Consider the following 13,541-nt stretch of genomic DNA (forward strand, 5'->3'; position numbering starts at 1 on the left):
GCCTCCTCTCAGGCTGGTCTTGTCTGGTCCCTCCTTCATCAGGGATGGCCCTCCCCTTTCTTGTGGTCACTACCTCACAGGTGTCAGGGCCTCACCCTCCAACCCTAGAGGAATCACAAGAATCTGGATTGCTGAACTTCCTGGGATTGACTTCAAGGAAAGGAACTGGGTTCTGGGGCATAGACAGGCGAGATCTTGTGTATCTGCTGTTGGCAGCATGCTGGCTGCTGTCCCATGGGGGCCTCATTAGCCGCCATGAGAAGGACTGTGCAACAGTGTGATCATGGGACGTGACGTCCTTTCTGAGTCCCAGCTCCAGCTGATGCTCCCAGTACAGCCTCTCCTGAGTATTGTGTCCCTCCCTCTTCTTCAATTTCCCAGACTACAGTGTCTCTTAGCAAATCTGCAAGGGGTATGCGTGCCCTACTCAGATCTGACTCTTTCTACCCCCTCTCAGGATAGAGCACACATGAATCCATCCTTCAAATAGCTTTCCTTCTACCACAGCTACTCATATTTTCTCTCTCTCTTTCATTCTCAGTTTAATTAGCAAAAATAAATATTTTGTCCATCCATGAGAAGATCCGGAATGAAATGCATATTTATGTACCTTAGAAAAACAATATTGTCCCCTTGGGTGGTAAAATATAGGCTAGGCACTAGGGCATAAAATGTTAAAACTAAACATTTTTTTTTTTTTAACTAAAGACTTTAAACCTGGTGGTCAAAAGATTTCATTAAATGCTTATAAAGTAAGGTACAATTTCAAGATTAAAATTTTCTTTCCAGGACATTCAGATTGAAATGAATATAAGATCTTTTTTATTTTAAATTTTGGAAAATTAAAAATTATATTCTTGAAAATTTTATTCTTAAAAATTCTTTAAGAATTTTAATTCTTAAAAATTATATTCTTTGAAAAAATAATAAAGGCAAACTGTAGACAAAGAAACCTAGAGGGCTATGAATGCCTTATCTCTAAAGTCTCTCTCCAGAGGCACCTGGGTGGCTCAGTCAGTTAAGCACCCGACTCTTGATGTCAGTTCAGGTCATGATCTCATGTCTGTGAGATAAGCCCCACGATAGGCTCTGCACTGGGCGTGGAAGATGCTTAAGATTCTCTCTCTCTCCCTCCCCCTCTGCCCTTCCCCCCTTGCTCTCTCAATAACTGATTGATTAATTGATTAAGTAAGTCAGAAGTGTCCTTCCAAGATGGCAGCCACAGATGGGTTAGGGGGTGGTAAGTGCTGGGAAACCCAAGGTGGACTGGGAATAGCCTCCCGTACTGAGAAGCCAAAACTCTTGACTTGTCATGTACTAAAAATCACCAGCAAGCCAGATCAGACATGATACTATGTCTTTAAATGATGGAAAATGCCTGGGCACTGAGCCATGGGCACTACTGAGGATAGATGAACATTGAATGAATCCGGGATCTTTAGGAAGAAAAACCAAGCTGCACCCCTCGCCTTCACTTCTATTGGAAAGAAACCTAGGCTAACCAGTGACTTTTTCATATTAATGACACAGAGATGTTTTATCATTATGTAAAAGATTATTTTGACAAAGTTATTCAAAAGAAAAAACCTGAGGGGGAAAAAACCTGAGGGGAGCCTGAGTGGTTTCCTTTGTTAAACTGCCCGTTGATTTGGGCACAGGTCATAATTTCAGGGTCCTGGGATAGAGCCTCAGGTCAGACTCCATGCTCAGTAGGGTGTCTGTTTAAGGATTTTCTTTCTCCCTCTTCCTCTGCCCCGTTCCTGGCTCTCCTTCACTCTTTCTCATTCTCTTAAATAAATGAATCTCAAAAAAAATTAAAAAATAAAAAAATAAAAGAACAACCACACTATATTGGAAAATTAGAAATTTATTACAGATCTAAATGTAAAGCCTAAAATATTAAACTTCCAGATGAAAACATAGGAAAAATCTTTGTGACCTTCAGTTAGGTAAAAGTTCTTAGACAAAAAGAGTATGAAAAATAAAGTTAAGAACAAATTGATAAAATTTCCTGTTCTTTGTAGGGCGCTATGAGAAATGAAAAAGTAAGCCATAGATTTGGATAAAATACATAAAAAATACGTATCCGATAAAGGACTAGTGTACATAGTATATACAAAAAATCCTCAAGACTCAGAAAAAAACACCCCGATTTTTAAAAAGTGGACAAAATATTTGAACAGATGCTTCACCAAAGAAGACATATGGGTGACAAATAATCCCATGAAAAGATGATACCATCAGTCAAAATAAAACCATGATAGAATATCACAACCCACTTATTAAGATGATTTAAATTAAAAAACAACAACAACCTGACAATACCAAGTCCGAGCACGAAAGCAAAACAACTGAAACTCTAATGTGTGTTGATGGGATTGCAAAATGGCACAGCTGCTTTGGGAGAGAGTTTTAGCAGTTCCTTAAAGATGTCAACATACACTTGTGATATAACCCAGCCATCCTGCTCCAGATACGTACCAAAGAGAGCTGAAAGCATATGGCTGCAAAAAAAAACTTGTACACAAATGTTTGTAGTGGTTTTATTTATAATCACCCCCAAATGGAAATAACCAAAATGTCCATCAACTGTGTGTGGGTAAACAGTGTGGTACATCCGTATGACAGAATACTACTCAGGAAGAAAAAGGAACAAACTACTGACACATGCACCAAAATGGGTGAATCTCAAATGTTTCTTGCCAAGTGAAAGGAGACTCAACTGTATGACTTCATTCATACGACATCTGGAAAGGGAGAAATGATTGGGACAAAAATTATACCAATAATTATCAGGGGCTGAGAGTGCCTGGGGGCTCAGTTGTTAACTGTCTGTCTTCGGCTCAGGTCATAGGGGTCCTAGGGTAGAGCCCTGTATCTGCTCCTTGCTCAGCATGGAGCCTGCTTCTCCCTCTCCCTCTGCTCCTCCCCTCTGCTTGTGCTCTCTTTCTCGTTCTCAAATAAATAAACAAAATCTTTTAAAAATAATATATATCAGGGGCTGGAAAAGGGGGGAAGGCATTGACTCTTAAGAGGCAGGAGGGAATTTTGTGGGGTGATGATCATGGCAGGGTCACATGCCTGAAAACTTTTGTCATAATTTCTGGAACTGTATACCTAAAGAGGAAGAATTCCACTACATGTAAATTAAACCCTTAAAAAGGGAACGCAATTTGAATATCTTGGAATGCCAACGCTCAGCATATAGCTCTCCAGATATTTTCTCATGCAAGAAGTTAAACTTGAATTAACCTCTTTCTTAGAATAGAAAAACAGGATATTCTAGTCAACTTAATATTTTGCTTACCAGAGTTACCGTATATACTACTACATAGAGGAATCACTGCTTCCAAAAGAATTATAATTCAAGAAATCTTTCTTTCATTATAATTCAAAAAGACTTTCTTTCAAAATTCGTTCTACTAAAAATATTCAACATATTTTGGCAGACCCAGCACAGTCAGAAGACCTGGGTTAGACTATGTAGGTCCTGTGACTGACTAACTTACCCAATGACCCTGAGCAAGTAGCTTTCTTCTTTGGTGTTTATTTTTTCCTACTTCCCACAAGTAGATTTGATATCATTCATACTACTTTTTTTTTTTTAATATTTATTTCTTTGGGAGAGAGAGAGAGAATGAGCAGGGGGATGGGCAGAGGGAGAGGGAGAAGCATACTACCTGGTGAGCAGGGAGCCTGATGCGGGGCTCGATCCCAGGACCCTGGGATCATAACCTGAGTGGAAGGCAGACACTTAACTGACGGAGCCACTCAGGTGTTCCAACATGATTCATACTTCTTAACCTTTTCTCTGCCTATATGGGTGCAAATAAAGAACACTGTCATTGGGAAGAGCTTTCATCTGCTCAATCCTGAGCATTTCCCTTCTCTTTTATGGCACCCCTGTCACTCCTAAGATCAGGCCTTTTGCTACTACCCACTCCTCTGCCAGATTCTGTCCATTAACACCTTTTTTCAGAATATACACTGATGCTGACCATGTGTTACTGTGTTCCCTGCTATCACCCTTGTTGATCACTATTGTCTCTGGCCTGGACTCTTGCAATTGCCTCTTAACTTCTCTCCCTTGTGTAATTCATTCTCAATTCAAGAGACACAATGATCCTTTATAAATGTAAATATAAATCAGATCTCACCACACTCCTGGTAGATGCATTCCAGTGACTTCCCAAAGCACTGGTAATACAATCTGGACTCTACTGTGTCCCACAAACCCCTCTGTGGTCCAGCCAATCTAGCGAAGACATCTCTTATCACTCTCCCTAGCCTCAGCACACAAGCCTGCTTTCTCTCTTGGGACCCTCAATGTTTGTGTCAGCCTCAGGGACTTTGCTCTTGCCCTTTCCTCTACAAGCAGGGACTCCTTCACAGACCTTCCAATAGTTGGTCCCTCCTCCCTGTGCAGAATTCAATTCAAATATGACCTTCTCAGATGGTTCTTCCTGGACCACCCTACCTAGACAGCACATCTTGACCAGCCCATGTCTCTGTTTTATTTTCTTCATGTTGCCACCTGAAATTGTATTATATGATTTATTTGTTAGTCAACTTGACTACTGTTTTCCCCACTAAAATGTGAGTTCCGTAACAACAGGGAACTTTTCTTATTCCCCATTATAGCCGTGGGGCAGGGAACAGCTATCTCCTGACCCAGGGTGGACCTCAAAACCAATAAATTCCATTAACTGCCAGAATAAGTGAAGGTATGTATGCAAACTGAGCCCTAGAGACAAAATGTTTCTCTAGATCAGAAGTGAGAAGAGCAAGCAATGTCTGGCTGAAATTGTCTAAAGGCTTTGTAGAATAAGTGGCGTTAATATGTCTAAAAAGAATATGTATCAATCAGAAGAATCAGCAAAGAAAATTTAAGAGGCTGTAGGGAGAAAAAAGTTAGCAATGTACCTTCAGCTCCTGGGAGAGGTAGGTTTTGGTCTTTAAACCTGAGGTATTGAGTCCTGACCTGGGGGTGTCTGGTTTGATGGATGGCTACATCCCTTAAACTAGAGATTCAGCCAACCCCGCTGCTCTGACCACATTTTTCTCCTCTGGGTTGTAATCAAGTTTCTGTGTGGATTCTTCTGTTGAATCGAAGGTGCTGTCCAGCACAAGTCATTGGCTGGTCCCTCTGATTTGCTCCTGGTGCTCCCTTTGGCCAAATCCAGCTGGAAACCAAAAGTTAGCTTCTCAGGACATAGGGAAGGCTGAAGAAGAGTAGAAAATGGATATGAAAGGCAAATGTAAGAATTCCTCATAGCTATCACTATTTGTCTATCCATCCATCTACCATCTATCCTATCTGAAAGAGTAAAGCATATGAATAGTTTATAAAATTAAATGATAAAAGTCCTGTCCATGCACATAGCTGCAGCCACTTGCCCCTCCCAGGATGGACACATTCTCTCCTCCATCCCAGATCTAGTAGCAATTCTCCTCTGCCTCCTTATTGGATACCCTATCCTGACAACCACCAGTCCAAGATGCAAAAGGGTAACATAGCTAAGTTCGGTCTCCCCATACACCAGGGGTAGAGCAAAGAGCTCAACCTGTGCTGTAACCAACCTGGGCAATTTACCCTCAGCCATGATGCAGCTCTAAATATCTCATTTGGGCAGGGTTTCCTTGCCCAGATATTTTTTAAATCATTCATTGTTCTGTCACTCCAAATCAACACCCCAGTTAAGCTGTTCTTGAATTTATCCTACCCAATAGTAACCAGAAGTCAGGAATGATCATACATTTAAAATGGGAAATATTAACAGAATGGGATAATAACATAAACACATTGAAATGGTGCCTAACATATAATAAAGGCTCAAGAAGGTCAGCTATTCTTTACAATAATTATTGTTCATATATAATTACTTTCTGAACTGGGGAGATGCCTCATTGGAAAGAGTTAAAACATTAAGCACCATTTAAGAAAAGCCAGTGGGCCAAGAATTAACACTTGCTGCATATTCATTTCTATTTTTTTATCAAGTTAAACATAATAAACATAAAATTGCATTTTTGAAAGATTTAGACTTACTTTTTTTCTTACTTGATGTTCTAGTATGCTTAGTTACCATGCTGATAAATCTTTTGATACAGGTTTCTCTGTAACTTTAGAAAGATTTGAAATTCTTTTTTTTAATTATTTTTTAAATTTTAAAAAAAAATTATTTATTTATTTGACAGACAGATCACAAGTAGGCAGAGAGGCAGGCAGAGAGAAGGGAGAAAGCAGGCTCCCTGCTGAGTAGGAAGCCTGATGTGGTACTCAATCCCAGGACACTGGGATCATGACCTGAGCCGAAGGCAGAGGCTTAACCCACTGATCCACCAGGGGCTTCAAGATTTAGAATTCTTAAATGGGGAAATTTTATTTATTTCATTTTACTCTTTCTTTTCCTTTATAGCAGCTCCCAACCAGTGAATTCCCTCTGAGAATACATAAACCTTATTGCGTGCAATATGATACACACACACACACACACACACATATAAAATTGTATGCACATAATTGTGTGTGTGTATGAGTGATCCCTTTTAGCTGCAGGTGCATATGCCATCAAAACTGTCTCTTCATATCCTGTGATATGTGCCTTATTTTAATTTGTAGAAGTAATACTATCCAGGTGACAGGAGAAAGAAAAATTTCTGTAGCTCATTCTCCAATTGAAAGCTGACGTATATACAAACAATTCCTGTTGGCATTTCCAGGACATTTACTACAAAAGAGAACATATTTTATAGTTAACTTTGGAGATGGACATACCTCTTCTAGAGGGAAATCATTACTAAGGTAGGCTTATCAATTTCATTGCGTGTATGTTAACACTTGGACGTCATGCAGCAGTCTTTGGGTTCTGTGAATGACTGTGCTGGATGACTATGACAGAGCCCAGAATGAACTCCCAGAGATGTGGGTTTTGGGAGAAGTGTCATCACCAAAACTGTCCTGCTTCCTGAAACTTTGCCCGATGATGCAATACTCATGGTCGATTGCAAAGATTCTCTCCAGAAACTTCAATGACTTGGCAAGATGTCTTTGTAGCAGTAGAGTGCTCTTTGTTAAAAAATTAACTGAGTTGGGCATGGGCACAGAAGACTATCTGAAGGAACACCAAAATATTAACAGTAGCCTTGGCGGGGAAGGAGGAAAAGGAGGAAGTTTTTGTTTCTTGTTCCACTTGTTACTTCTTCCACTTTCTCACTTCCTGCATCCAGGTCCTACAGCAACCGAGACCCTGCATCTGCGTCCCACTTGTCTCCTTGAAAGCTGTTCCCTGATTTGGCTTCCTTTCAGAGCCCCTATTCTTTTTTCCCCATGTGAAGTCTTCCTGGTACCCCCAGATGGCGTTGGCTCCTCCTTCTCTAAGTGACTGATTAGTGCATCGTCACACTTTATGGTAATGCCTTAACACCTTTCCCCCAATACTGTTGTTTCTTTGAGAGCAAAGAACTTACTTATTTTGCTTACACATTTATATTTTTAATTCTGGCATCCCAGCATTTTCTACGGGATAAACATTTTTGATGGAATGTTTACGCTGGATAAATGAATGAGTGAACGAGTGAGTAAAGGAATGAATCCAAGGAACATAGACTAGGAAGTACCCGATGTGTGGTCCAGTTTCATTTCTGATATTCTGCCTAGGTCTTATTTTTCTCTCACCTTAATGGCACATTGGCACTCCCCAGGTCTGTAATTCTAATGTAATAATTTTTCAGCTTCTGTGGGGAGCCTAGGAGCAACCCTGGAGGCCAGTGCCACCTCTAACGGTTTTTTGCTCCATCATGGTCTTTAGCTTAAGGACGGTGCCACTTTGAAAAGATTGCTTAACTTCTCTGTGCCTGAATTTCCCCAGCTGCAATAAGAGAATCATAACTTAGTTAGCTCAAGAGTACTGATGAGGCTTAAATCAGATAATGTTTACAGAGTTTTTAGAACAATGCCTAGCAGACAGAACATGCAATAAATGTTCAATAAATATGATGATGGTAAAGATGTTTCCTTGATATTACTGAGGGGGCAATTGGCCCTTTTCTGCATAGGAGGAGGTAAACTAAGAGGCCTACTGTGAATTGCTTTATTCTGTAAAGATTAATAAAGTACTGGATCATTGTGTTACATGATCAACATAGAGGTTGTGAGCATAGACAAATTCAATCGTGCCGTGAGTTAGATTTCAAAAGCAGTACAGTGAACCAAGGCAATTTAAAATGTTAAGTGACTACTCTCATATGTCTAAAAAAATACTGTCGTTGGGGCGCCTGGGTGGCTCAGTGGGTTAAGCCGCTGCCTTCGGCTCAGGTCATGATCTCAGGGTCCTGGGATCGAGCCCTGCATCGGGCTCTCTGCTCAGTGGGGAGCCTGCTTCCTCCTCTCTCTCTGCCTGCCTCTCTGCCTGCTTGTGTTCTCTCTCTGTCAAATAAATAAATAAAATCTTTAAAAAAAAAATACTGTCACTAGAAATTTTATCATTACTGGAATACTCTGTCCCTTTGAAATATTCGATCTTCTAATACAAGTCATGTAAACCTTACAGTGAATGACTTAAGTACACCTTTCCCTGGGAGCAGTGTCGACGGACAGAATGTCAGTGCTGGGGGCCTATGGGAGGGAGGCAGAGGAGAAGAGTGGCCTGCAAGGAATTGTCAGATGTGAAAGCCCAGGGACCACAGCCCGTTTTCCGCAAGGCTGACAAGCCGGGCCAACATTATAAAGTGCAGACTGGCCTCAACCAGGGCTCTGCTCAAGGACAGCATTGTTATGGTTGCTGGAAACACATGCCCAGGACCGCTGGCTTGGGTTCTGGCTGCCTAGCCACCCACTCTTTGACCAGCTGTCTTGTTTTCCAGATCGGCAAGGATCTTAGCTGCAAGTGACAGAAATGCCAATCATACACTGGCTTAGGCATCAAGGGAATTGTTTGGGCTCATTCAGCTGGAAAGATCAGGAGTAGTGATAGCGTCAGGGTTCAAAGGAACTCATCCAGGCTCAGTTTCATTCCTTCCCTTGTCTCAGCCTTTTACTCAGGCTTCATGGTTGCATGGTGACGATAGCTTTAGTCTCCACACCCCCTCCGGTGCAAGGGGCATGAGAATGGAAGTCAGGTTTGCTTCAGAAATCTCAAAAAACAAAACAAACTCCTTATGTCTCATTGGCTCTAAGGGGTCACTGTGCCCACCTCTGAAGAAATTGCTGTGGCCAGGGAAAATGCAAGCTCTGATGGGCCACAAATAAATGGAAAGACATCCTGTGTTCATGGAGTGGAAGACTTAACATAACTAAGATGTTGATACCATTCAAAGTGTTTTATAGGTTTAATGTAATTCCTATGAAAACCCCAAAGGCCTAGAAAAATTCATCCTTAACTGTATGTGGAAGTTCAAGGGACCTTGAAAAGCCAATAGAATTTTTAAAAAGAAATAAAAAGAATTTTAAAAAAGAACAACATAGTTGAAGGACTTACACTTCCTGATCTTAAAACACACTACAAAGCTATAGTCATCCAGATAGTATGGATACTGGCATAAAGGCAGACACATAGACCAGTGGAACAGAACTGAGAGACCAGAAATAAAGCCTTGCTTTCAGTCAACTGTTCGACAAGGATACCAAGACCACGCAATGGAGAAAGGAAAGTTTCTTCAACATATGGTATTAGGACAACTGGTTATCTTTGTTTAAAAAAAAGTAGACAAATGAGAATACATTAAACTTAAAACTTTTGTACATCAAAGGACACAATCAACAGAGTGAAAAAGCAATTTAATGAATGGGAGAAAATATTTGCAAATCATATACCTGATAAAAATCTAATATCCAGAGTATATAAAGATCTCCTATAACTCAACTGCAATGACAAAACCAAATAACCTGATTTATAAATGACCAAAGACTGGAATAGATATTTCTTCAAAGAAGACAAACATGGCCAATAAGCATATGAAAAGATAATCAAAATCACCAAGAAATTCAAATCAAGGGACACCTGGGTGGCTCAATGGGTTAAGCTTCTGTCTGCAGCTCAGGTCATGATCTCAGGGTTCTGGGATCGAGTCCTGCATCCGGCTCTCTGCTTGGCAGGGAACCTGCTTCTCCCTCTCTCTCTCCCTCTGCCTGCCTCTGCCTACTGGTGATCTCTCTCTCTGTCAAATAAATAAATAAAATCTTAAAAAAAAAAAAAAAGAAATTCAAATCAAAACCACAATGAGATGTCACCAAAATTCCTCACACCCATTAGGATTTCTGTTATTAAAAAAATAAAAATTAAAAAAAAACAGAAACAAAAAACCAAAAATATCTAGAAAATAGCAAGTGTTGGCAAGAACATGAAGACACTGGAAATCTTGTGTACTCTTGATGGGAATGTAAAACAGTGTAGCCACTATGGAAATGGCACAGTGGTTTCTCAGAAAATTAAAAATAAAACTATCATATATATGATCCAGCAATCCCACTTCTGGGTATATATCCAAAGAAATCCAAAGCAGAGTCCTGAAGACATATTTGCACACCCAAGTTCATAGCAGCATTATCCCTGATAGCTAAGAGGTGGAAGCAAACCAAATGTCCACCCAAAAATGAGTGAATAAGCAAAATGTGGCCTGTACATACAACGGAATATTATCCAGTGTTGAAAGGGAAGGAAATCCTGTCACATGCTACAGTATGGATGAACCTTGAGGACATTATGTTAAGTGCAATAAGCCAGCCACAAAAACCAAATACTGCATGATTTCACTTCCGTGCTATATCTAAAGTACTCAAATTCATAGACACAGAAAATAGTATAGTGGTTGCTAGGGTCTGGGAGGAGGGGAAAGGGGGAGGTGTTTAATGGGTATAGAGTTTCTGTTTTGCTAGATGAAAAGTTCTGGAGATCTGTTTCATAACAATGTGAATATACTTAACACTCCTGAACTTGTACATTTAAAGATGGCTAGGACGGTAAAGTTTGCTATATGTTTCCTACCACAGTTTTAAAAGTACCTATCCTGGGGATGCCTGGATTAAGTGGCTGCTTAACCTGGCTCAATTCATGACCCAGGGTCCTGTGTTCAAGTTCTGCCTCAGGCTCCTTGTTCAGTGGAGAGCCTTCTTCTCCCTCTGTCTGACGCTCCCTCCACTTGTGTGCTCTCTCTCTTTCACAAATAAATAAATATGCATATATACATATTTATTTATTTATTTATTTATTTATTTATTTATTTATTTTAAAGAGGCATTAAAAAGTTCCTATCCTAAGACCCATATCAGGTTAATTAAATCAGGTAGAGTGGGGCTAGGACTTCAATATTATTTAAAGACTCCCTGGATTATTTTATGGTATAGTCAGGTCTCCAAGTAGCTGCCCTACTCTCTAATCTTGAATCTAATTCATCTGCCAGTTCTCCCTCCTTAGCTAGTTACTGCTAGGGGCAGGCTTTACCCTTTCACGCAGAGGAGAATGGCATCAGAAGTTTGCTTCATTCAGCTCTGGGCTGGGCTGCAGATTCTAGATGGGTCACCAAATCATCTCCATAGGTTAGAAGCAGGGCATTAGTGAACTCCATATACAACACTTCATGGAACTTCTGGGTGAGCCAAAATAGGAAATGCCTAGTATAGCTCCCAGTGAGATCCCAGGCCAAGCCAGGCTTTCTCTTAGGGGTAGTTAGCAGAAGGAAGAAAGCAGACAGAGAGGAAAGAGACAGTAGTAGCCCAGAGCGCTTCCCATAGAATAGAAGGCACAGTGGGCAGCAGGAGGAAAGGGGCCACTTAAGATGGGATGGTTAGGGTAGGACAGAAAGTCCCAGAAGCCTGGAATAGAAAGCTGAAGGAAGGGAGAGGGGAAACAATATAATTTCGTTCTGTCTAAAACTGGACCCATTTAATTCATTTTTGAGGAGAAGGGAGTTGGGGGAAATTGTAGGGGGAGATGAACCATGAGAGACTGTGGAGGGGTCGGAGTTTGGGGGTGGGTGAGCCTGGTGGTGGGTATTAAGGAAGGCATGGATTGCATGGAGCACTGGGTGTGATGCATAAACAATGAATTCTGGAACACTGAAAAGAAATTGAAAAACTAAAAAAATTTTAAAACTGCTGGGGTGATAGTGGGGAAGAGAGTAGAGAGCAAGAGTGAGCAGAGAATAATCAATATTCAAACTCTTACTTCTTAATACACCAATGGATTGAATTCAGGCTTTAGCATAATTTAATTAAATGGACTATTGTTTTTCTTTCTCACCAGTTTTAGTGAGAGCGTTACAAGTACCGAGGTGAGCAGAATTACGTTCTAATTCAAGTAGATCTATCTGCCTCAAAGCCAACGAAGCCTCTGTAAACAGAGAGCTTTCATACCAATTTCATGTTCAGCAGGGTGTGGGCACACAGAATGATGCATGTTACCTGCTTGGCTTTCAGTTTCCAGAAAGCAGGGGCAATGTGTTGGACAAGTTGAACATTTTTTAAATTACAGCTGGGTTTGTTCATAGGATGTATTAGCGAGGTGTTTTGGAACAGGGCTATGTAATTTATGATTCTGCAACACTTTCTTCCAAAAAATGTGTTCAGATTTGATTTTCCTTTGAAAATGTACAAGTTCAAGCACGTTCACATTGTTATGAAATAGACCTCCAGAACTTTTCTGTCTTGTAAAACGGAATCTCTGTACCCATTAAACAGCTCCCCTTTTGTCCCTCCTCCCAGACCCTGGTAACCACTACTACTTTCTCTCTCTATGAATTTGACTACTTTAGCTATATCATATAAGTGGAATCATGCAGTATCTGGTTTTTATGATGGGCTTATTTCACTTAGCATGATGTCCTCAAGGTTCATCCATATTCATTTTCATATTAAGTGTCAATTGTGCAATAGCAGGCTAGAAGTTTCAGATAGAGTGTCCTACATTAATTCCCACAGCAATACCCATTTTACAGTTTAGGAAACTGAGACTCGGGGATATTTTTATCAAATTTTCAGGGGCTTTACTTAGCTAATAAATAACAGAATTGGGATTTAAAGCCTGTTATTTTGAGCTCCAGAGCCAATAGTCCTTCTGTTGGTTAACCCAGATTTTGAAGAACGGTGGCGCTCAGGCATGTAATTCCTTTGATTCAACTTTCACAGAGTCACACGTAGATCACAGATACAAATATGAGTCCTCAAACTCAGAGGGCCCCCAAAATTTTAATTTCTATACATTAACTAAATCATCGGTGAAGCCTCCACCCTGACTAGGCGTTCTACTAATTTCTGTTGAAGTGCTCATGTCCCAGGCCAAGCGTTCCCCCACCCTGGCATGCACACAGGTATTTCTGTCCTGTGCTTTGGCCTCGCTGCCCCTTGGCACATAATGGCTGTAGCCTGGGGCCCAGCCACTGAGTTTTGCTCCATTCCGTGAGGGCTTGATTCTAAGCAAAGTCCTTCTTGAATCCTGCTCCCCAGGGAAGTAGTCATCTCTCACCTCAAAGTTTGGTATCCACAATGGGTTTAGATTTTTGGAAATAATAGTCAGAAAAGATGAGGGATGCCTGCCTCCAAAAGT

This window comes from Mustela nivalis (genome assembly GCF_964662115.1).
Source record: "Mustela nivalis genome assembly, chromosome: 1".
Classification (NCBI taxonomy): Eukaryota; Metazoa; Chordata; class Mammalia; order Carnivora; family Mustelidae; genus Mustela; species Mustela nivalis.